Below are 24,529 nucleotides of genomic sequence, written 5' to 3'. Positions count from 1 at the left end.
GTGGAGTCACATACTCCAACCCCATGTTTGACTCAGGTTGAGCAGGGGTGGTTTTTACGATGTGTTATTTCAGTTCTGGTCTGTTGCAGTGTCATTTAGCAATCTTGTTCTGGAAGTCATATTACAGAAGTCATCTTGAAGTTAATCCATACCATGCAAATAGGAAGTTGTCCCATAACAAGTTAAAATCAATATCTTGCTTCTATAAGTGCAGGAAAAAGAATAGAAAACTGGTTTCTGTCAATAATGATCCATCACAGTTAAACCTTGCAGGACCCTGAAGTGTGCTATTGGTATTGACATGCTATACATTCTCAGGAGTTGTCTTGCTGTAAAAACAGGAGATGAGAAGTCAAATCCTGAAGAGGGAGATAAAAAGAAAAGCAAAGATTGCAAAAATGAATGTTGTTTTTAATTTAAGGAAACTTGATAGATTGATAGTAAGGCATTGGAAGGGTGAGATTGGATAGAGATGGGATGAATGCGGAGCATAATAAAGAATGACCATTTATGGGAAGAAATTACCATTTATGGGAAAAGAAATGAGGGCAGGTAAAGCCTTTTGAAAATCATTGGTGTCCCAGTCAAAGTACAGAATACCCCTCTGAATATACTCGTTTGAATACATTCTTCAAAAGGATCTGCATTATTCTTACATTCATGTCAAGCTGACTTTTTGAATAGCTTCTTAGATTTCATTGCATGATTTGTTAGCTGTAACTAATTTGCTAGCTGTAAATCATCTAGGCCTGAATCTTCACTTCTCAAAGTTTTTCTCATAAAAAGATGAAGTAAAATACTTTGTGAGTCTGGGCAGGCAGTGTCAGAACCATGTGAGAATTTTGTATGGCTGATTTTCCCTGTTTAGGATCAATACCAGAAGTCTTAAGCAATGAGGACTTTTTGTCACCATGTAGGCTTACTAATGCTGCAGTGGTATTTCTTCCCCAGTCTAGACATGGCAAGCAAAACTTCTATGGCCATTTACAGTAGTCTTGTTGGAATTCAGGCAGGTGCCCTTCAGAACAAAAATGATTATTTTATTGCTCTTGCAGTTCCTAAAATGCTTGCTAATGTCATCTCAGAAGGTAAAAACACACAATTTGTTTTCATTCTTTGTACACATACTGTATCTTGTTGGAAAATGCTGCTATTGTGCTATCATAAAAGGATGAGAGAACAGCTGCCTGTATATTTAGCCCTGAGTGTTGTCTTGGGTCAGAATGAATGTTTCTGAAAGGTGGAGAGAAGGTCAGTTACCGTCAGGGAAGCTATGATCCAACTGGAGCAGCTTCTGAGGTGTAACAAGGAGGAGGAAGGAGCGAGTGAGTCAGAAGGTGCAGTGCTGGTAAAGTTTGGGAGATGGAAAGGAATGGGTCTGCCTCCAGCAGAAGTCAGTCCTCTGCACTGCTACGTCCGCAGGTCTGGACCTGGACATGTTGCTAAGCTGTGCTCAGCCTGGAGCAGCTCTGTTCTTTAGGGCATGAATCCAGATCCAAGACCAAGTGGATTGGTGAACAGTATAAAGAGTTGGGATTTGGTGCTCAGGATGGCTTCTTGTCCTGCCTTTTGTTCTCTGTCTAAAGATTTTTAGGGCGCTAGAGCTGTATATAGGCTTATGGAAATACCAAATTCTTAGTGATGTTGTTTGGAACAAGTTGTTCTATTTATTAGTCCTTGGAGGAGACTTTGTGGATATTCTTCGCCCGAGGAAGTGGCTGAAGATTGCTGGGCTGGAAATAAGGTCCAGAGGAAGGCATATTTCCCACAGGGGCATAGCTATGGGTTAGATTTGGTTTTGAGATTTTTTTTTAATAGTGTCAACTGGCAACAAACCAGCGTTAATTCTTGTTGTGCGCAGTTACATTGCTTAAGGTTCCTATTTTTGTATTTTAATTAAATACAACTTCAGAGCCCAAAAGCTGTGGTCTGGGGGCTTCTTCTTACTTTCTCTCTGTTTTAGGGGGGATGGGGAAGCAAGATTGTTTTCATCTGAATTCTGCATTGAGTTTCAGCTGCAAATGCTAATGCATTTTACACAAATAAGATGCCAAAAGGAACAGTCAAGAGCATACTCTTATCTCTGACAGATTGCACAGCGCACAAAGTTCTTTGTAAATACAGGTATTTAATATGATGACATGATTGACTTTTGCCAGCTTTCCACTGAATTTTTTGAGTGAATTTACAATTTAGATTTATAAGCATATTTAAAGACTGGGAGGGGGGGTTTAATGCATTTGTTATAAAAAATGGAAGAGACTAAAATTTCCTTAGTTTGTACAAAGTTATCAGTAGAGAGAAACACTGTGGAAAGTGAAGGTTTCTGTAGCTGGCTATTTTTCATTGTCTTTAGAGTGATTTCTATGCTATCCTTTTCCTATCGCTACTTTCTTTCTTCTGCCTTGTAAGCATTGCTGTGGAGTCTTTCTTCCCTTAATAATTCTGGTCTAGTAATTCACATGCTAGTACCTAGATTTGAGGTATATAGTAACAGGATCTACAGTCCCACTATTCACAAATGAGTTTCCATTCTTTGAACAATCTGATTATGTTCCCCATCCCTTGGGAGGATCCATGGTGCTGCCTCCAGGACTCAAGAACAATTTGTGACTGATGAAAGTCTGGTGGTCCTTAGGCCAGTGAATCCATCTGAGAAGGAGCAGTATTCAAATGATGTCTGAAGCATTCTGTAATCTTATTACTACTCTTGTCATTGCTGCTACTATTAAAAAGTGAGGGAAAAGAGGAAATGGCCGAGCTGGTTGTCTGTTTTTTTCAAGTATTTGCAGAAATCACATAGGTGGTTCGTTGTTTCTTTTCCCCCTTGGGAGGTGGGGAAGAATAAATACATCCTTAGTATGCCATGTAAGCCATATTTGAGTGTTGCTGTGGCACGTAGTTCTTTGTATACAGTTTGTGTTATTATTACACTAGTAGAGTAGGTTAAAACTGTAGATTAGCATTTTGTTCTCATAATAAAAACCGTGTTTGAAAAAGAGTGCAAAAGGCAATAGTTAAACTGCTACCTGTTGGTAGAGTGCTGTGATACTGTGCTGGGTGAAAGTTAACCTGCCATCCTCAAGCATATTGATATTACTTTGCTTAGTGGAAATTACAGAAGATTCTGAATAAGTTTGTGTTGTGTGAAATTCAGTGTTGACATATATTAGGCTCTACTTTGTTGACAAAGGGAATAAAATAAAATACTTATACATCATTTGGACATCAGAGTAAATATTCCTCTGTGTTGATGGCTGGATAGATAAGTCAGGCCCTGCTATTTTTTTCCTGACCCAACCAGTTGTGAGCAAAGACATGGAGATCTCTGTTTAGTCAAGAAAGAGAGTAGAAATTGAAGTTGGAGATTGGCAGAAATGATAAATAGGCTTTGGAAAATCTTCCATATAAAGCAAGATTGAGAAGATTGTCACTTTTCAACTTTTTGCACTTAGAACTATATGCGGAATACTAGCCTTTATGAGGAATGGGAATTGTGTGTTCTGTCTACCCTTTCTGATGGAAGACTTAAGTCTGTGTAATAAAGTAAAAAAATTTCAAGTATGCAAGAACTTCTTTTTAGGTGGTGTGTCATTAGTTTATGTAATTAACTGCTAAAAATATCCGAGCAGTGAGAAGATGCCATTATTTCTACAACAAAAGATTACATGCTTAAATGCAATATATGCATACAATGTATAAATTACTTCAGTGTTCTTGAAGCCCTTTCTTCTGTAAATCCTTGCACTTCAAAATATAAGTAAACGAGGTGAAGCAACTAAAGAGACACTTTCCCAATCCAGAATTGTCTGCTGACGAATTTCTTGCACCTTCTGTCAAACCATCTGCTACAGGCTAATGAACAGACAGCGTGCTGGATTAGAAGTAGCACTTGTATGAGCTATTTTGATAGCTCCTGTGTTCCTTTCAGTGGGAACTCTGTGATTGATGAAGCTTAGAGTTAAATTTTTGAAGGCAGGGGTGGGCAAAATGTTCTTTCTATGAGCTTCCGCACTGCAGGATGCTATTGACAGAGAGGAGTTACAAACCCACATCGCTGTTTTTGAAGCATGTTTCAATGTTTTCTTATAAGCCTTCATTTAGCAAAAAAATGTCTCAGTAACCTGTGTCACATGCCCATGGGAAGTAACGACTGAATTAAGAGGAGTGCAGAGTTGTGCCCCATCTTCATAATTCCAGACACCAAACATCAGTCCATAGTACAAAGCAGATACCAGAGCTGGAGCTACAGCCCAGCTAGAACAAATATCAGCTTCATTTTAGACCTCTGTCTCTGAGGAATCACCACCATGACCTCAAAGTTTCTTCCTGCTGTGTCTCTGGGCAAGGTACCACACTGTGAGCTGACACTGGCAGGCAGTGCAATAACCACAAATTTGCAGCTAGAACACAAAGAGTAAGTTTATTTCCATTGCATCATTAACTGGGGGATCCTGCAGCAATACCCAAGCAAAGGCACACAAGCGGAGATGTAGGCACTGTTAAGTTTTGGTCCAATGCTAGAGAATCACTGGCCTGCAGTTCACACAGGTTTATCAAGAGCTATTCCAGCTGCAAGGTCATTTGAGCGATTTACAGTCCTCCTCACCAATCTGTGACTTTTCTACACATTCTTTCCTGCACACATACGTATTTTTTCCAGTAGCAGACAAAGATCTTGTGTTTGAAGCTCTCTCTGTATAGCCTAGCAGAGAAAGTATTAATTTATTTAATTAATTCCAGCATATGCCCTTTTGAAGTATTCTTAGATATGCTTCACAGATGCATTTGTGAGGGATCCAGTTTTACTTCTGAAGTCAAGCGTTCTTGCATTTGTCAGGATTAAAAAAAGGTTAATTATGCTGTTTGGTCACTCCTTAGTGATTCCTATGATGACTGTTGAAGTAGGAGCTACTCATAAACATCAAAGATCCAGTACAACAACAGTAGGTGGAAGTGACTGGCAATACCATCAAAGTTGTCGGCACTGCTGGTGGGTTTCCAGTCTCTAGACCTGCTCTTGATCAAAGCAGAAGCACATCACTGAACACAGGTGGGCTGCCCGAAGGACAAAGGAGCAGTGAACCAAAGGATGTTCTTCCAACAGTGTGGTAGCTGCAGGAAGAACATCCTTTTTGTGTGCTAAAACAAGCAGCTGGACTGAATCTGTGTTGGCCTGTCAAGAGTTCTTTCTGGAATCTTTTGCCAAAATACATTTGCTCTCTATACAATAATATTTGGCTCATCATTACTGGGATTTTGCATGTAGATCAACAATGCAATTTTTTTCTTTTATTCAATTGTTGTTTTTCATGAAGGGTTGAAGAGTGAGCATGCCCCGGTGTTCCTCAGCACCACAGGTGCTTCTTTGCTAGCAGCAATTCTGATGGCTTAAAATTTTTGCTAAATCAACTATGACTTGTCAGTGATGCCACTGCAAGAAGATCCACAAAGTGAAAAACCGTCCTGATCGTATTGGAACAGTCTGTGCGTAGTGCCCGCGTGCATTGTGTTAATAACCAGTCATTGGAACTGATTGATTTTTTTGCCCAATCTGATATTTAACCCATTATCTCTGATGTATTTAATGAACTCTTCTCATACAGTAAGTTGTATGTAGATAGTGCACAAACCAAAAAAAGCACTGTGGGCATGACTGATAGATCAATCTATTTCAGTCCTTGTTTTCTGTCCTGGCATAACTTGAGTGATTTCATGTTTTCAGTTTGCCTATTTTCAATAACTGACCAGCTTAGTTTACATAACTGTCAAAGAGGGCAAAAGTCATTGTAGTTCATTTGTCATTCCTTATCTCCCCTAGCTGTGCATAAATCCATGGAAGTTAAAAGTAGATTTGGGGACTTTCTGTGGTTAACATTACTGGTGGTGATCTCCATTTCATCCCTGAAAACGCTGACATCTCTGTGTAAATACTTATTTTTATTCTTTTGTATGTAGGGATGTCAAACTCAGAAGCTAGGCATTCTGGTGACCAGCTAGGGCATAATACTGTGTAATGCAATTCTGTAGGAAGTCTTAGTTTTTACACAAGATATAGCTAAATGTGTCAAGACTGAGGTGTTAAAATTCCTTTTTTTTCTCTGCCTATTTACCAGCTTAAATGCTTTAAAACCATTGTTGTTTCCCAAAGAATATTCAAATTTCTTCAGTATTTGGGGGGCGGGGAAGAGATTTAAGGGTCTGTCTCTTGGTTTTGTTTGTCCCAAGCAAGACCATGAAAGGGTAACTAACTTCACTTATGTGAGATCTGTATCCTCCTCAGCTGACACCTGCAGCATCTCAAGGAGCACTGGACACTTTTCTGTGTGAAACTAAATCAAGACCCTAATGCCATATAAGAGGCATAAAACTGTTACAGTATCCCAGAGCTACAATATCCTAATAGTTTCTGACATACGTCCTCAGACATGCCTTGAGGAAAAGTACTAAGGTCAGGAATTTTATGGCATTTGATGCTCTTAATGAGGCAAGGAGCATCATTTAATGAACTTTTAAGGTGTGGGCTGCTGTACTGTAACTCTCTTAAATTTTTCTGTATCCTTGCTGCTGCTGGAAGGAGCAATCCTGCTCAACATCACTGAGTGCATTAAACTTCAATAGCAATTTGGGCTGGGTCCAGTTATCATGACAAGTAATCTTTTAGATCAAAATCATCTTAAGATTTGGAGTGTAGTCATATCTATCTTTGAATATATAGTGTTGCTATTTTAAGTTAAGTTTGAACTATTTTATTTTGATTTAATTTCCACTTAATCCTATCAGTCATAACCAGAATGTACTGCATCCAGTAACTGTCTGGCCTTTTCTAAAAAATCTGAAAACTCAATTAAGTTTTAATTAGTGTGTATAGTGCAGATTGTGGTGGGTGTGTTGTTAATCTTTTTTTTTTTTTTAAAGATTGAAGATAAATCCACTCTAGCTTGCCTTATATGACCTTACACTTCTGAATATCAGCTGTGGAATATTGGTCTACAATTTAAACCAAAAAATCCCAATAGTAAGTCTTCATCATCAGGCTACATATGATTCAGAAAGCCCTGCGGATTTTGCTGCTGGTCAGATGGAAAACTAGATTAAATAGGAAAGTAACCCTTTCCAGCATAGTCTTGTTTAATATTCATCACAGAAGTTTTACTACTTAAACAAAGACATTATTGAGACTTAGTTGGTGGTCAGAGTGAAAGATAACAAACATGGCATTTTTTAGATAACAATGTCAAAATAGCCAAGTTCGTTCAAGGCAAGGTTTTCAAACAGCAGTTTGGTTTAGTTGCTGTTACTTGAAATAAGCATTTTCTTCTCTAAAGAAGTATTTTCCGTACTTTTTAACAAACTCTTAAGTTTCATGCTAAGCTTAACAATAAGGTCTCATTTGAGGATGCTGATAGTTTTCAGTACTTCCAGTAAAAATTCTTTAGTATTATCATTTCCTGTGGTTAGGCTTTTATTAAAAAATCCTGCTTATTTACAGTTACTTTACCATTATAATTGAATTAGGAAGTTTAATTTGTGTAGGTAGGCTTGTACATTTCTCCTTTTGGATCAAAGTTAGAACAGGAGTCTAAACAATTCCATGTTCAGGTTCTGAAACCTTATTGTCTTAGGTTTGTGCAACCTGTTTGCCGAGTGAGCATGGCTGTCTGTGAGACCACCTCTTCAAAGTCTTGTAGTCATAGCAAATTGTGTTGTGATCTGAGAGTGCTGTGCTTCATTGCTAGGCTTGTAATCCACGTTTCTAAATATTGCAAATTGCATGGTAAGAAATGGCTCATAATGTCACTTGGTGCACATGCTATCTAGTGTATGAATGAGGAGATTGAGTCAAGAGCGAAAGTTTTGCCTTGTGTGTGGTCAGGATTGTGCAGTTCTTTGGCAAGCTCTGAGGAGATCACTGAAAATTAGTGACACAGTGTTTGAGCAGGAGTAAGGAAGCTGAAGAGAAGTTTACAGTGTGCATAAGCTGAGCTGAACTGTAAGCATAATCCCAGGGCCCTCTGTTGCTGGTGGAGCAGCTTCTGCTGTCTGAAAGATGTTCAATGTAGTGGTTTATATTCATATATGGAGCATTATGATTAACTGTATTGTGAATGTGTGCATCACTGGGGCTGGCTCAAAATATGGAGGTGTGGTGACCTTGTCTCTGATGCATAGGAAAAAATATTTTAAAAAACCTAACTACATGCATTTTTCAGTGGTATTTTGAGTCTTCCCCCCACAGCCAACACCCCCAGTTTATATACTGGTCATGACACTGTGGTATGGAGTATCTCATTAGCCAGTCTGGGTCAGCTGTCCCAGTCATGCTCCCTCCCAGCTTTTTGTGCACCTGCTCACTGGCAGAGTATGGGAAACTGAGAAGTCCTTGATTTAGGGTGAGCACTACTTAGCAACAACCAAAACATCCCAGCATTATCAACACTGCTGTACTGAATCCAAATCACAGTGCTGTACCAGCTACTAAGAAGATAATTAACTCCATCTCAGCTGAAACTAAAGGGAGGGTGCCAGCAAGTCAAAGGTGACAAGAAGAGTATAGTCCCACACTTCCCAAACAAGAAGAGTGGAGCAGTCTTGACAGTATCCAGCATCAGCCTTCGAACAGCTCCCTTTGCCAGACTGTCTGAAGTCCGAAGTCATTAAGCAACTTCCTTTTAACTGTGGTGAAGATAATGAATGTTTAAGGGAAATATCACCCAGCTCATCATTTTAACCAAGGATAGTATGGGAACAATATTAAGGACTTACTGGGAAGGGATATGAGCTCTCTGTGTGTACCACAGTTTCTGTGCTGGTGATACTGTAGTTAGACTGTTACATATTAGAGACACCTTAAGATTTTTAAATATTATAAAAACCTTAGAAATTGCTGCCAGGATGATAATGAGATGCTCAAAAGCATAACTTTAATCAGTGCTCCCTAGAGGCCCCAGCAGAAGTATCACAAGTTGAGCACCTTTGTGAAAAACCGAGAGTGGGGAAACAAGAAATGTTGGCTGTTCTGCTTTACAGAAGGTGAGGGGAGAAACCTTGCAGCATTAAAGCCTTAAAGATGTCCCTGGATTAATGAGCTACATTAAAAAATTTCATGGTCTGGAGGGGAAAGGAAGCATGATTGTGTGATGGAACAGCTAAAAGAAGGCGAGAATTAACAGGATCAAGAGTGTTGGAGAAACATAGGGAAAAGGGGTGAAGAAAAAGCTAATTAGACACAAAGAAAGAGAAATGAGAAAGAAAAAGACTACTGAAATGGACAAACTAGCTGGGCCCAAATGAGCTAGAAAAAGGTATATATATATATATATATATATATATATATATATATATATATATATATGTTTAATAATGCTGGAAAACATGAAGAATGGGAAAGAAAACTTTGAAATTGTATCATACCAAGAAGACTGTTAGATATAACAGCAGTTTTAAATTAAGGTACTTGCTGTAAACAAGTGAAATAGTTCTAAAACTGAAGAGTGATTTTAAAATGCATGGGTTTTGGAACCATTTCCAGACCATTTCCCAGTTTGTAAAAGGACCATAGAAGAGGTATTGCATCCATACTTTAAAATCCATTCTAAATTTTGCTAGCGGCAATTCAAAGCTACATATTTATATTTAGCAGTAAGAGAGGAACTAGCTGGTTCTTGGAAAGTTACTCTTCCAATATTGCTAAGCCAATGAAAATTTATTGATATCTTGGAAGCTGTGTAGCATGATGTAATAAGAGAGACATGTCTATGTTCATGGTGTAATAAGTACAATATTAAGTAATGCAACAGCTAGGTCTAATATTAGTTTACAGATTCACTGATTAAGGCTAGGAAGGGAAGAATAGTGTTGCCATGGTGAAGTCTATACGATAAAGCACAAGAAGAACAAGCTAGTGAATAATTGATACATGTCTAAGATTAGAAACCATCATTTGCAGCGTGTGCTTTGATATTCATGCATGCTTTTTGCTTTAAAAAACCTCAGAGAAAGACATTAGCACAGACCGTGACAGATTTTTGCATGAACTAGGTAAAGTACCAGTAGCTTATGTGTGGAAGAACACACAAATATACAGTTACTGCAGTGCTAAGATTGAAAATTTGGGCATAAGCCAAAAAGTTCCAAAATGGAAAGCTGTTAGCGTGGGATATATTTGGCCCGGCTGCATGTATTACTATATTTCGTTAACACAGAACAGAAAAAAGTAAGAATGTTTATAATAAAATTCAGTAAGATAAGTTGTAACTTTGTGCCTGTGTCCTTAGCTCCTTCTGGGTTTAGTCATATAATTTTTAAAGGTTTAGTTTAGAAGTAATTTAGTAAGATATCCTAGGCCATCTTGAATTAAGGAACAGTAGTTGCAAGCCCTGATAAAGCTTAAAAACAAAGGTTTTCAAAACAGATAGAAATTTGACTGCTGTTGCAGAGGTATCTGAGTAAAGTAATGAAAAACGTTTTTCTGGGATAAACGTAGATCTGCTAGAGCAAAGAACTGCAGGCATCATGCCTTTATAAACCGTTTTGCTTAATAAATGTGTCAGTTTTATAAATGTATGGTGGAAATCAGTGAACATGCACAATAGTTCTAAATACAGTCCAGCTGCTCTGTAACAAACTTTACGTCTCATAAATTCCCTTTTAGAACTCTCAGTAGCAGGAGCTATTTTTCCTTATTTATTAGCCCCTTAAAATAAAAATATACTTGAAGTTGGCTTGTATAGAACAATCCTGAGGCTGAGGGTGTTGTTTTTTCTGCTTGCAAGCTGAATGAAATTACTTAGGGGGGGAGTTTTCTGCTGAAAAATAGACAAACTGGCACTAATGATTATAAATGAATCAAGACATAAAAGCTGAAAGGGAAAGGAGAGGGTTTGAATTTCTTAAACATAGTATGGATAGAGGATCATCGAGGTATTTGATACATATAAAAGTGATCAGCATTTTTTTCTCAGCTGGTTTGTAGTATGCCTAAATAGTCTTATTTTCCACAGACCAGTGTATTTAAAGATTGGGATTTCAGACTAGATTTTTGTTGCCTGTTCCAGAACTGAATCAAGTACATTGATGTTTTATATACTGAATGTTTTATACAGACCAGCCATGGTCTTCGTAGAAGAAACTATTCCAAACTTGTATGCTTTTCATACTTGTGTGCAGACTTACCTGCACAATGCTTTAAAAATGGATTTATGCTGAAAAGGAAAGAAGCTTCGTGTCTGAAGCAATGACTCGTGTAGATGAAATAGTAATACTTTGTGGTGTCCTCTTCAAAAAGATCTTGATGCAGAATGGTTGTGTTTCCTCCTGCATTCTTCCATCAGTTTTATATTTGATATTTGAAAACAGCCTTATTAATAGTAAAAAAAGGGTAGGATTTTCCAGTACCTTGAAGGTCTCGGATATACATGTATTTGGGGAATGTGAACTTGATAAATATACCTTTGAGAACAGACTTGCGAAGGTTATTTTTTGAGAGAAGGGAGAGTGAAAATGAAGTGAAAATGGTACAGATCAAAAGCTAATAACTGTAATTATCCTCAAAATTAAAAAGCACTTCTCTTTTAGCATGGTCCCATCATTAATGGGAGACTCTTCAGTGAATGGCAGCTGTTGTCTGGTCCCTGCCTTCCTGTTCGTCCCTTTGAAATGAAAGTCTGAGGGCTGTAAAGGTTCCCCTCTGGATGTTGCAGTCGGCAGTTCCTGATGTGCTGCACCGAGCCGGGGTCACAGTGTTGGCGGCAGAGGTCACTTTCTGTGACCAGTCCCACACTGTCTTGTGAGGCACTGCTGAGCGGAGCTGATGTGGGCTGGGTTTTGAGGTCTACTGGTCAGTTAAAATTACGTTGCAAAATTACACACAATGAAGGAAAGCTGTGTGATTCCATAAAAACTACAGACACCATTATTTTCCTTAGTTAGCTTTTTAGAAGTTTCAAAGGAACATTTTGAAAAAATGGTAGCATCGAAATCTGTCTGGTTTTGTGCACACACTTCCAACAAAGCAAAGGGGGTGTCTTCCTTTTAATAGATGAGTGACGGGTTAGGCCTGTATTTCTGCTACCTGCTAGGTACTGTTTTTCTATTAGATATTTCCATAGAATTTAGATATTTTTCCCTATACCTTATTTCCCATATAGGTTGCTAAGCATCAATAAATGAATTCTGTAGATGTTACTATCTGTGATTTGAATACATTATCACAGAATTTGCATGCATTGTTAGTATTTATTTACATTATTTCATTATAAGTGGTGCTTTGGTTTGATTTGGGTTATTTTTCAGAAAAGCAGATAGTACTGAGTATTGCAAATCACGGGTATTCTCAAGTTTCTCTCTCAAAGCTTGAAACTGTATGTAGTTTTCCCACCTTTTTTATGATAGAATAGTAGACATTTATCAGAGGCTTCTCTGTCAGAGACTTAACAGATCTGGATCTTCCGAGCATGGTGGAGAAGAAAAGCACATTAAGGACTCTGATCACTATTAATACTTTTGAGAAAAGGATGCTTAGTCAAGATACATTAATCTCGTTTTGTTAGTGGAAGTTTTGAATAAAATGTTCTCTGCTTTATTCTGAAGCAGTGTTCTGGCAGCATGATTAATAGTGGTTTATTGTACAACCAAAAAAAGCAATATTGATGGCAAATATAAAGGCGTCCTTACAGATACTTTCTGAATTGTTTAATTTTCCTAAATGAAGCAATTTTAAAAAGAATTCTAGAAATGAATATCTCTTTTTAATTTATCTATTATTTTGGAAATCTTTATGATTCTGATTTCATTTTTGAGATTGCCATCTGCATGACAACTAGAAAGTGCACTCACTAAAGGTGTTATTCAGAGCACTGATATTACCAAGTCTGGGCACCTGGAGTTTTGGTGGGGTTTTTTGGTTGGTTGGTTGGTTTTTTTAATTTTGTTTTTTTTGTGTGTTGGTTTGGTTTTCATTTTTCTTTTTTATCCTTTTTTTTTGCTACAAGGATTTTGATAAGTAAGCAGGCTATAAACTGATGGGTATTACAAAGGAATTTACAGGCTATTTTTGTTAGGCTTTCTTCTTAATTATTCACTCTGAAGGAGTGTACCTTATGTGTAAAGACATAACAGATGGATAAGTCAATTCTAAATCAAGGGAAGTCCTTGCTTGGTTGTTATTTAGATTTATTATTCAGTTTCTACTTTTTTCTGTCTAAATTGCTGAAGAGTTACTTGAGATGGAAAAAGAAAAAAGTAATGCTGTACTAAAGAATTTGCATATTAGTTAGATAAAGGAAATTTAAATTAAAGAGATGGCTAATTTTATGACGTGAAGAGAAAGTACCGGCTGAAGTGGGTGTTTTGTTTCTTTTCTTAAACTACTTAGCTGCTGACAAAATATTTGCAGATCATGAAAAGGTCTCTGTAAAATAGGTTTCTGTTCTACCCTTTTTGGTACCCGTCTTTCAAATTGTTCTTCATGCTTGTGCCTCCAAGTAAAGCTGGAAAAGTTCAGGTCTTAATCTTTTTCAGGATGTTGTACAGACTACGTTAAGAGTTTCATCCAGAGTTTACTTACTGAAAACTGCGTGACCCATTGTCTGGGTCACTGAAGTTGTTTCCATATCTGATTAATCAAAACAGAGTGGGGAGGAAGATCAGAAAAAGGACAGTTATTTAATGAAATGCCATTTTAGAGATTGAATTTAATTAAAACTAGCAAAACAAAAGTAGCCGTTCCTATCTGAATACTACTGCTCCCAGCCACATCACAGAAGTAAAATAAATATCAGATTTTTGTCTCCAGTTAAAAATCTGAGGTTTTTATAAGAGGATTATTTTTCATATTTTTGTTCAAATGGACCTTCACTCTTGCTGTAGTCACCAAACCAACGCCTGATGCACCATTAGAGATGCTTGCAGTAGGAAGCCTTTTGGTCACATGTAGAAAATTCCTTACCTTTTGAGCAATTAAGTGTTTTCTTTTTATTACTTTGAGTCCCAATGAGGCCAGGGTTATGTGATCACTTTCATCAGGAGGAAGTCAGGCCTGATGCTGGAAAACCTGCATTCTTCTCTGTGCCTTCTGTTGGCTGTGCTCATGTTTTCCCAGTGAAAGTTAATGTGAAATAGAGGGAGGGTTGGGGTTTTTTGTTTGTGGTTTGTTTAATCCTCTTAGACGTTAGGACCCTTTTAGAATACTGTCTCATTTGGTGCTTTTCACTTCTGAAATCCTTGACAAATGCAAGTTATTCAGGACTGACAGGCAGTTTTGAGGTGAAGTGTATCTGGAAGTGTTGGGTTATGAAATGTTGTCTTATAGTCATGAGAGTTTAAAACTAGAATGGGATGGCATTTATTGATCCTAACTCTCAAAGTATTTATCAATGTTGAGCTCTTCCAAGAGCTGGCTTGGAGCTGGCAATGACCACAGTGGGGGACGATAATGCGTGTTCTGCCACCCTGCTGGCAATCAAGGTTGATCCTAGACTTCTCTTAGCAGTTTTTCATAGTTGAGGTGTTTATTTTTTATCACTCTTTTTTTCTACCAGTGAATTAATTAAATGTCTTTAAGACCACAGAATGTTTAGCAAACTGCCTTTGCTAATAGTAATCAGTATACAGTCTATCAGTAAGTTGAACATTTTGTCTCAAATTAGGTGAATGTTAAAGAAACACATGACCTTATGTATGAGTGGTAAGGAACAGTCTGCCAAGTTGAGCTCTAGAGACTGTAATAACACATCAGAGAATAGTGCATTCCTGCTGGTGTGGTTATCAATCTGTTTCACAGCATGAATGATGTATCTCAACTCTTCATTTAGTGTATTTACTAAATGAAGAGTTAATACTAAATAAGCATTTACTTACAGTGTGAAGCAACATAGTTACCTGAGAAGACTCCTGTGTGAGAGACTGGTGTGTTGGGGTGAGAGGTGAAGGATAAATGAAGAGCAGTGCCAGTTGTCTGTGAAAGCATGAGGAGAAAGCTTGCACACTGGAGCTGCCTGTACAGTGTGAGCTGGACCAGCAGAAATGCTCACGCTGCCTTTCTGAGCTTTTTGCACCAATTCAGAGCTGCAGGCTGCCCAGGCCTGGCCAGGCCAAACCAAACACTCAGAAGAGCAGCTGCTGGATGGATGAGGAGAGCTGATAGAGCTCTGCTCCTTCCAGCCCCCAGACCAAAGGCTTTACATTGTGCGGTGCAGCAGTAGCTTCTCTGAAGGAAGCACGGATGTTCCTGGTGTGGCATTGCCCTCCATGGGCTGGCTGAGTGCATCCCCACTGCTCAGGAGGTGTGCTTCTCCCCTCTGCATGAAATACTTAAAAAAATGAAAAATGTTAAGTTCTATATGAATATAAGTGGTCAACATCCCCAGCTAAGCTTATTCTTTCTGTGATATATAATCAGTTTCTGGTGAGGTAGAGAAAGAGAAAGACTTTGAAATTGTAGAGGGTGGGAAAATCATTAACTGGAACAATTTTTTATTGAACAGTGGAGTGATACATGGCCAAATAGTTTTGGGTAGTTTTGTGGGTTTTTTTATCTGGGGGTTTTTCATACACTAATGTTTGAAGTACTGGTTTCATTGATTCTTTCACAGAATGTTTACATATAAATCTTCAAAATAATGTATTTTATCTTGTAATTATGCCTATTGTGAACCAGCACAAACTTAGTAAATTAAATTAATAGTTAAATTTCTTCCTAAAATTGTCACAGTATCTTTAATGTTTGCCTTCACTTTTTTTTTTTTTAATTTAGCATCTTGACACAAAGGTACTAATACTGAACCTTTCTCTGTAAGTATTCAACATACTCAGCTATTTAACCAGGAACATTTTTAACAGAATTTTAGTGTAAGTGAAGATTGTTTCAACGTTCAGTGGAAAGGGAAGATTAGTGCAAGAATGGCAAAGTATTTACATGATCTTTTGCAGGGATTAACATGTTCTTTGCATGAACTATTTCTCTAAAGAATCATTATCATATTGTGATCTCAGCACTAATTACCACTCTGAGTAAGAAATAGTCTAGCTGCTTTTGATTCATTCTTCCATGTTGTTTGTTGCCTTCTTTTCTTAGAAAGTTACATTTCTCATGAAGAAAAGTGGTATTTCCCCTTATGCTTCCCATTCCTGCCTCTCTTTTTCTTTTTTTCTCCTCCACATTTAGTTGTAAAGTGTGACTGGTGCAGTTGCTGTTTTGGACCCCACCCTTGGGGTTGCTAAGCAGAGGAATGACGGTGTTGCGTAAGTAACCTGTTACTGAACAGGCTACTGCAGCCCTAATCAGCCACCTAATGACAGCCAAGTCCTAAAGGAAATAACTCCTACCATTTACTGTTTGGATCCAGACCTTTTAAATATGGAAAAAATGAAGCGTTGAATTTGTCTTAACAAAACAGATAAAGAGAAGGAAACCTACCGGCAGAAACTAGTATAAAGCGAGAATATAAATTCCTGAAAATAACTGTCAGAATAGTAACTCCTGAAAATGGAAAATGAAAGTGCTCTATTATTTTTTTCAGTTCTGATGTTTGGGGATGTGGATTCAGTTTGGGTCCACCTCTGGCTTCTTGGACTCATTAGTCAGTGACCTCAAATGAACTGCATCGATTTCATGAGGTAGTTTATAGTTTGTTCTCTGCAATAAATATCTGACTCTAGTAATTCAGATCTTGACATTCCAAATCAAACTGATTTCTCCATCCCAGTTAAGTGGTATAATATAAATTACCCAAAGTAGAAGCATGCATGTAAATATTTGAAATAGGGTAGTAATGCTTTCTGACAAATAGTACTACAGATTTGTTTGGTAAAAGTTTGTATGCGTTTCTGCATGTTCTGGAGATTGTTATCAAATGGATCATTGTTTATTAGCACCATCTTAAAGTTGATAAACATCGAAATATTAGGAGATAATCATGTGAAGCTGCACATGGGAAAGAAGAGAAGCAGAAAGCAGAGCCTGGAAGGGTAGTGAGACAGTAGGTATGAATTTCAGGTGAGCAGACAGGATGCTCTGAAAACAAAACTAAGGAGATACAAAACTGTATTAAGAAGTTAAAGGTGCAAAGTTAAGAGGCAGTGAAAGGAGCAGGTTTGCAATCGCTGATGACATTTTTGAGACTAAATTTTTCCCTGGCATCAAGATCAGCCAAGAAAAGCTCTTTTGTTGGTTTTTTGGGTTCTGGCCAGTGTTGGCTTAGCCGTAGGGAGATAATGTAGGCAGTTACTCAACTGCTCGACTGGTGGAAGCAGACAGACAGCTCTGTAAGATCTACTTGTGTCCTGCCTCTCCTTTGCTTGTGGCTTTTCGTGAGTGGTGGTTCAAGGACTCTGAGATGGCCGGGCAGCAGGTCTTTGCCTCGTGCTGCACAGGCAGGCATAGGCTGCTGTCCCCTGTTCTCACATGCTGAGGGGCCAGAAAGGACAAGGCAGCCCTGGTAACCACCCTGGGTGGTTTTTCTGAGAAGCAGTCCCTATCACCCTTACCTCCTCCTGCACCATGAGAGCACACCCGCTTCTCCATCTCAGCCCTCCTGCTTCCTCCTCCCTCTTCCTCTCTGCTCCCCGCTGCAACTTCACATCTGCCTTTGCAAAGCTCTGAGCCGGCTTTGCGAAGCAGCTGCTGGGCTCGCTGGGCTAAGGGCCTTTGCTTCTGGAAATTGCACCATCTGGCTGTGCACAGTGTATGGAGTTTATATTTAGATCACCTTGTAGCTGGCATCTGGACTTTATTTCTGTGTGCTTGATGAGACCTGGTTGGAGCACTTTCTGGATAATATTCTGCATAATGTGTGCATTGTTAGTTCTCAGTAGCAACAGTGAATAATGTTCCATAAAAAGAGTTGTTCTTTCTGTAGAGCTGTGAGAACTGCATGCAAGGTGCCATTTATTATTGGTGTTTGTCAGAAATATCAGACACAGACAGGACTTGTAAAGAACATTTTTCCCTTGAAATTAGATCAATTATAAATATCTGCAGAGATGGGCTAGTGCATGACAGATCCAGCAGTACTGAGTAATCTGATATTAAACTATGTCATTGTATATAGCTGAAGATTTTATGCATAGGGCTGGGTTGCACAGTAGGTTTCTGTTTGCTTTTCAGGTATGTTTTTCTGTAAAGGAATCTTTGTCGTAGCTTTGGGACCCAGCAAATGACTTTATTAGATGAGTGCACAAAGTACCATGCTGCCTGAAGGCCAACAGAGGGTGCTGGAGTGATGCAGCTCTTATCTTCACTCGTTTTTGTTGGTTTCTGGAGAACAATGTGCATTTTGACAAACCTCTTATTTGGGATGTCTTACTGTACAGCTATGAAGTTCCTGCATTTTTTGTACATTTAATGTCATAATTTTGATACTTCTAAAGATTATTGTAAGTTTTGAAGATTATTTCAGAAATGCACGTTTAGCAATAATACTTACACGAAAAATGTGCACCTACTTAGGGCTCTTTAAAACTTTCTTTACTGCTAAAAAAGATACAAATAAAAATTCTCCTTTTTCAGAAGAAAAAGTTGGGCACAGTGGAAGTATCAATTATTTCTGTGACTTATGTATACATATTATTGTATATCTATTATATAATGAGGGTGATGTAGCAAACCACAGATTTATGGAAGTCATGGTTTGGTGTAAATAATAGCTAGGTAGAAATAGCATACTTACAATGGAATTGTTCAAGGGGGATGAATAAAAAGTTAGATAGCATATGACAAATCATTGGGCAACACTTCACAGTTAAACTAATTATTTCCATAGTGTACTTTTTTTCAGGTTCCTCGTTTTATTCTTGTCCAGGGTCTGGTTTTCCTCACTTTGTAGAGGAGACTATGCCCTTTGTATGTGGGACTGAAAAGGTGGTATGTCTGCTGAGGGTTGTAATGTTTGGCTTGAGACTGCTTGCTTCAGGTTGTCCCTGCTCTTTGAAGTAATGTCCATGAAAGTCAGTATTTACACTGTATTACACAGAGTCTGGTATGGAAAGCACTCCCTCCCTCTCTTCCTGACTATCCTCCTCCCCCTAGAGCAAAGGATAATGGCTTCAGGTTACTAGGGACGGAGAAGTGCAATTTGTCACAGGGATATGCAAAAGTAGGTGATTACTTCTAACGTGCAGTCTCTCCTTGCTGCACAAAAGTGATGTATGATGCCTAAATATGCTGTCTTGTACTGGCGATGATAACCTGAAGTATTCCATGTAATTGGGATTTCCTTTCATGAGTTTAAAACTTGATAACCAATTTTTGTCCAAAAATCTTGTATGTCTCTAACAGCCTCTCACAGACATTAGCAGACTTCTCAGCAGGGAGATGAAAATAGGCTGGTTTCAGTAACCTATCAGATCTACCATCTGTCGTTTCTTGTATTACAAAACCAATAAGCATCTAAACAATGGAGCCTTATCTTTAAAATGCATCTGGAGTATAACATAAGAAAAAATACCCAAATTTGCAGAAATTTTGAAGGAGCAGATCTGACCTGTTACTGACCTGTCTGTCTCAGTGACTTCGCTCAGATGCCACAGTTTGATACTCTCTTAACATTCAGGAAACCTGAATTCTTGAATAAACATGCTAGAAGAGGATTATCCAGACTTAGAGTAGTGCTACTTTAAGTGTGGACAGAAGTACTATTGTATTTTTATAGACATCAGCTGCAAAGGGCTATCCAGAAGGATAAAGGCACTGAAAAGAGAAATCAAGATGTGTAAGTCCTTAAATAATGCATGCTGAAGTGGCAAGGGTGGTTCCCATTGTCACAGGAAGGCTGGGGAGAGGAGACAGGTTGTAAAACACCCCCTTATGAGATAGGCGACTACTCAGTATCATTTGTTAGTATCAGCTCAGTAGATCTTTTAATTACATGCCCTGTCAAACATCTCGTGGAGCTGAACGAGTCGAGGTGGAGATGGACTGTCTTATTTTCTGCCATGGATGTGGAGTATTCAGGTGGAGATACACTGTTCAAGAGGCTGCTCCAACAGCACTGTGGTTGTCCAGACAGGTGTGTCTCTGTCCTTGGAGGTATTCAATGCTTTGGTTGGACAAGGCCCTGAGTTACTGCACTTCATGTTCACCTTAGCAAACAAGGTGTCTTACTCATGTCACAGGTCTATATAGCATCATCTCTCCTTGAGCTCACAGAGGATGTTCAAACTGCCCTCACAGTAACAAGATGCAACTTGGATTTGATAATTCAACATTATGGGCCTCTGGGCATACCCACCATGGGTCGGTGCTCTCCCTCCAAAGTGCAGTATCTGCATCTGCTGCCAGTGGTTTTTCAGGTGGTAGTCTCAGCTTCAGAGCCTTCTGGCAGCCAGATGCCTGCACTTGCACCAAATAGGGATATAATATTTCCTGTTCTAATAGGGACTTGCAGTTAAACCCAAATAGATATGAAAGCAGATTCCTACTTCTATAGCTTTTTTTTTTTTCCATAGGCACCATTCTGTTTACTTCTGCTTGAGGAATTATAGCATAACTCAGTCTTTGCTGTTGCTTATAGCTTCTGACCAGAAATCTGTAAAAAAAGTCTAGTTTATAGTTCATATTTTCAGTGTAAAGACATGTTGTAATTTAAAAAATTTATGACATTTGTATATAAATTTTTCTCACTTGTTTTATGTCTCTATCCCTGAACATGAACTCCTGGTAAGAAAGCGTGCAATAATTCTTTTAATGGCATCTGTTATGAAATGTTTGGTAGATTAATACCAATTTTAACATCATGTTTTAAGACTTGTATTTCTTTTAAATCTTTTGTTTAATCTGGGAGCAGTAATATAGCACATTGTCCAGGTGACTGAGGGTTGGCTGTTATTTTTCCTAGGTAGTTGTGATGGCTCACAAAGCAAAACAGTGATCTCCAGGAAGCAAGCAAGATAGCATCCAGACTGCTTGCAGTTAACCCATCTCTGCCTGAACTAGAAAACTATTTATGAAAATTACATTGCAGAATTAAAGCATTAAGAAAGATCACTGCTGGAAACTGTTGCTTCAGGGAAAGGTAAGACTTTGCATTAACTATCCAGTCATTATGGATTTACATGAGATTTTTCTGGTAAGACTGATTAATTCTATGTATTAATGCATTTCTTTATTGAATAGATTTGGCAACTATTATAATATTTTTAGTAAATAGTTAAAAGTCTTTTGCATAGGTGAATAATATAAAATATGCAGATTGGTATTTGGATAGTCATGTATATGTGGTTCTTACTGAAAAAGATTGTGAGCATAAATTTGAATATTTGGCAATGACAAGTTTTGGGTTCTTATGGCCTGACTTTAAATATGAATTACAGCGCTATATTAAGGCTATCACATGTGACATGAGACTGTGCATACCTAACTGTAGATGTTTGTGGATTCTTTGTCTTAATGTTATGGAAAGCTGGCAAGCCATTACCAGGAGCTGAAGAACTTGTGGGCTTTTACTAAGCTGATCCAGTGCAAGTGTTTAGTTAAAGCCTTCCTGGGGCTGAAATTCCTTATAGAAAAGAGTTGGCTATATTTGGCTTTTTAAATGCTGATATGTTGCTTGAGAACAGATGAACAAGCATTTTGCTTGCTTTCATTTACTAATGAAAGGATATAAAATAGCTGCAATTGCTACCATTTATATATCAAGGAGCCAGGGGAAAATATACAGCAACATGAGTACATCAGTGTCCTCTTGAACAAAACAAGCCTTTCTTTTCCTACTAGAAAGAAGGTTGTATTGGTTTTAAACTACTGTTATGCTGTATTTAGTCCTTCTGTCATAAAAATAAGATTTCTTGGAGACAATTAATTTTGCTGTGTAATCGGCTATAAGCCACATCAGATTATATTGTTAGCAGAATTTCTCCTGGAGTGCTGGCATCTATAGAGCTTCCAATTTTTCTCCAGTGGGGAGTGAAGCATTTTCTTTTGCTTTTAAAGAGCAGTACTATAAAGATTCTTGACAGGGTCACAGCCTTTTCAATCCGAATAGTTATGTTTTTTTTTTTGCTGATTGTTAAATACAGCTATTTCTGTTTCAGCTTTTCTAGATTTTTGGATGATGGTTTTCAGTACACTGGGCCAATTATTATACAGTCATTTATTATTCGGTGTTTTTTTAATTTCAATGTAGTGTGGTTTTTATCCAAGACAGTGCAGATCAAAACAAGTAAAAGGATGCATTTATGCTGTAGAGCACAGAGATCTGTGAATGTGTGATATGTGTTCTGGAGCTTTACGATCACTGTGAAGATGGTGATTTTCATTGCCTAGGGATAAGCTGTTCTGTACACCAGAGATGTGTATCTTACAGCTGACATGAAAAGGGCTCCATTTGGCCGAGTCTGTAAGTTCACTTTGGCTTGAGGTAGGGCTCTAGGACACATCTCTACAGCAGCATGTCCAGTTCCAGCCTGGTGCATCGTTGGAATATGCAGAAATTCCCGTGACAGTCACTGAAGGGTGTAAGGGAAACATGTGCCCCTCATAGAGCAGTGCAGCCCCAGGAGTCTAGAGCACGTTCTCCGGTGCTACAGACATGAGACTGAGCACGTCTCATTGCACCATGTGAGCCAGGAGGGAATGCCTGATCACTCTGCTCTGGAAAAGTACAACTATGGGAATAACAGGCTGTAAGCAGGGAAATGCGGGAGCTGTTTCCTGGACTACTTTGCAACAGTAATTGTAGGACGTCCTATGTCCAGGTTTAAGCAAGCTCTGAAAATACGAGATCTGACTGCTTCTGGATTAGCTTGCCTGTTTTACTGTGCCTTCAAAGAACTGATTGTATTAATGTTTCTCCTTCATGAAGCAGTTTGAGAAGATACAACCTCTCGGCAGTTAAAGCTAATGGCTTCTGAGTGGAAATGGTATCTCATGGCAGCAGGCTTCCCATTCCAATGAATACAAATTTGGCATATTAGCAGGTGTTTTGTAAGTGCCCTTGAAGTCAGAGATGGAACTATGTGAATATGCAAACCTATTTATGGGCTTTTATTTTCTAAAGGGAGATGAGACCAAATGACATAATGAGCTATTGTGAAATCTCTTTTACAGTTTAGAAAAAATCCCAGGGAACGGAGGGACTGATTTAGTTCCATTTAACTAGAGCACTGTTGTTTTTTAATTACATTGGTTGCATGTCAGAAAAATTAGCAGTACTGAAGTCTGATGAATGTGTGACCTATCATCTTTACATAGATATCACAGGTTTTTGATGATGACAGTGCTGGCCTCAACAAGAGAGTGCTAGAGAGAGGGGAGATTATATCTGTTGCTACTCATAAATACAACTGCCTTATTTTCCCTTATTTATTTTAATACATCACTGTAAATTTATGCTATTTGTTTTATTTGATCTGATGATATTTTAATAGTATATTTGTCCAGCTGTATATTGAACTCAATTAGTTCTGTGCCTTTGGCTTTTAGAAGTAACAAATGAAAACTGTGTATTTAGACCCAGCAAGGCATGTGACAAGCTATCTGGCAGTAATCTAGGAATGCAATTAATCATGTCTAATTATGCACTTTATTTGCTAGGCTAGAGTTTTAGAATTTTGCAAGGTGAAGACCCCACAGGACATAAAAATTCAACCATTTTATTTTGTTTTACTACTTTGACTTCACTTATCAGAGTTTGAGAAACTCCATCATTTCTTCACTCAATTAATTGTAAAGCCTGTGTTACCTAGGAAGGTCCTGTTTTTTACTTAAGTTCTGATAGCAAGCATTGGTTTACTGAGTGTCAAAGAAAAGTGCAGGTCGCAGCAGCTGTAGGTTCAGGAAGGTTTTTCTCCATTTTGATTTCCCTTCTTGGAAGGCCTGGCTCTGTGGAAGGTCCAGTTCTGTAACTGCATAAACTATGTACATCTATACAGGGGTTGTAGTACTTCACAAACTGGAGAATGAGGTATTTAAACAAATCTGACTGATACAGGAAAAAAAATGAGAGCTAAGTGTCCAAGTATTGAGATGGAACACAGAGCAAGAAAAAAAAACACCAGAGAATGAAGAACTAAAAATAGATTTGTTTTGTTATTTTTAGGAATTCCTGCTGGTTGCATAGAAATTACTGAACTTAAAAGGTCATGCTACCAATGCTCAGTACCTTTCAAGTGTTCATTTTAATCTAGTGCAGAGATCCAAATGAAGACTGACACTTGGAATTTGAGGGAGGCAATATAATTTTTTCCTAATTAAATATATCAGTGTTCTAGCTTGAAATCTGTTCTGGGAAAGAGATGAGCACCATGCATCATGTTGAAGCCAACAGTATTGATATTCACTTTAATCAGGTTCTATTTTAGAGCTGATAAGCATTACTTAGTATTGCCTAAGAGTGGATTTTGGTTTTCCTTTCGTGTTACGGAGCTGTAATAGTTCAGGAAAGGAGTTTGTCAATAATAATTCCAGAAGAATTCTTAAGAATCTCCATAGCTGTTAGATGTGTGGGTGCTTAAGCAATTCGGTTTTTGCTTTACCTTTTTGGTTTCTTAAAAATTGGGGTGGGTGGGGAGGGGAATAAATAAAAGAAAATAT

General features: G+C 38.2%; 1 protein-coding gene across 2 annotated transcripts in view; it reads left to right on the top strand.

Annotated features, from left to right (window-relative positions):
- The window catches only part of FRY (FRY microtubule binding protein), a 227,936-nt gene that overhangs the window by 7,599 nt on the left and 195,808 nt on the right, over nt 1–24,529 (top strand). For both annotated transcript variants that reach the window (XM_069012422.1, XM_069012413.1), the window contains exon 2: nt 20,835–21,011. The gene's annotated coding sequence lies outside the window, so the exon portion shown is untranslated. The remainder of the gene's footprint in view (nt 1–20,834; nt 21,012–24,529) is intronic.

The sequence above is a fragment of the Aphelocoma coerulescens genome, chromosome 1 (assembly GCF_041296385.1).
Source record: "Aphelocoma coerulescens isolate FSJ_1873_10779 chromosome 1, UR_Acoe_1.0, whole genome shotgun sequence".
Lineage (NCBI taxonomy): Eukaryota > Metazoa > Chordata > Aves > Passeriformes > Corvidae > Aphelocoma > Aphelocoma coerulescens.
This window is presented reverse-complemented; position numbering and strand designations above follow the sequence as displayed.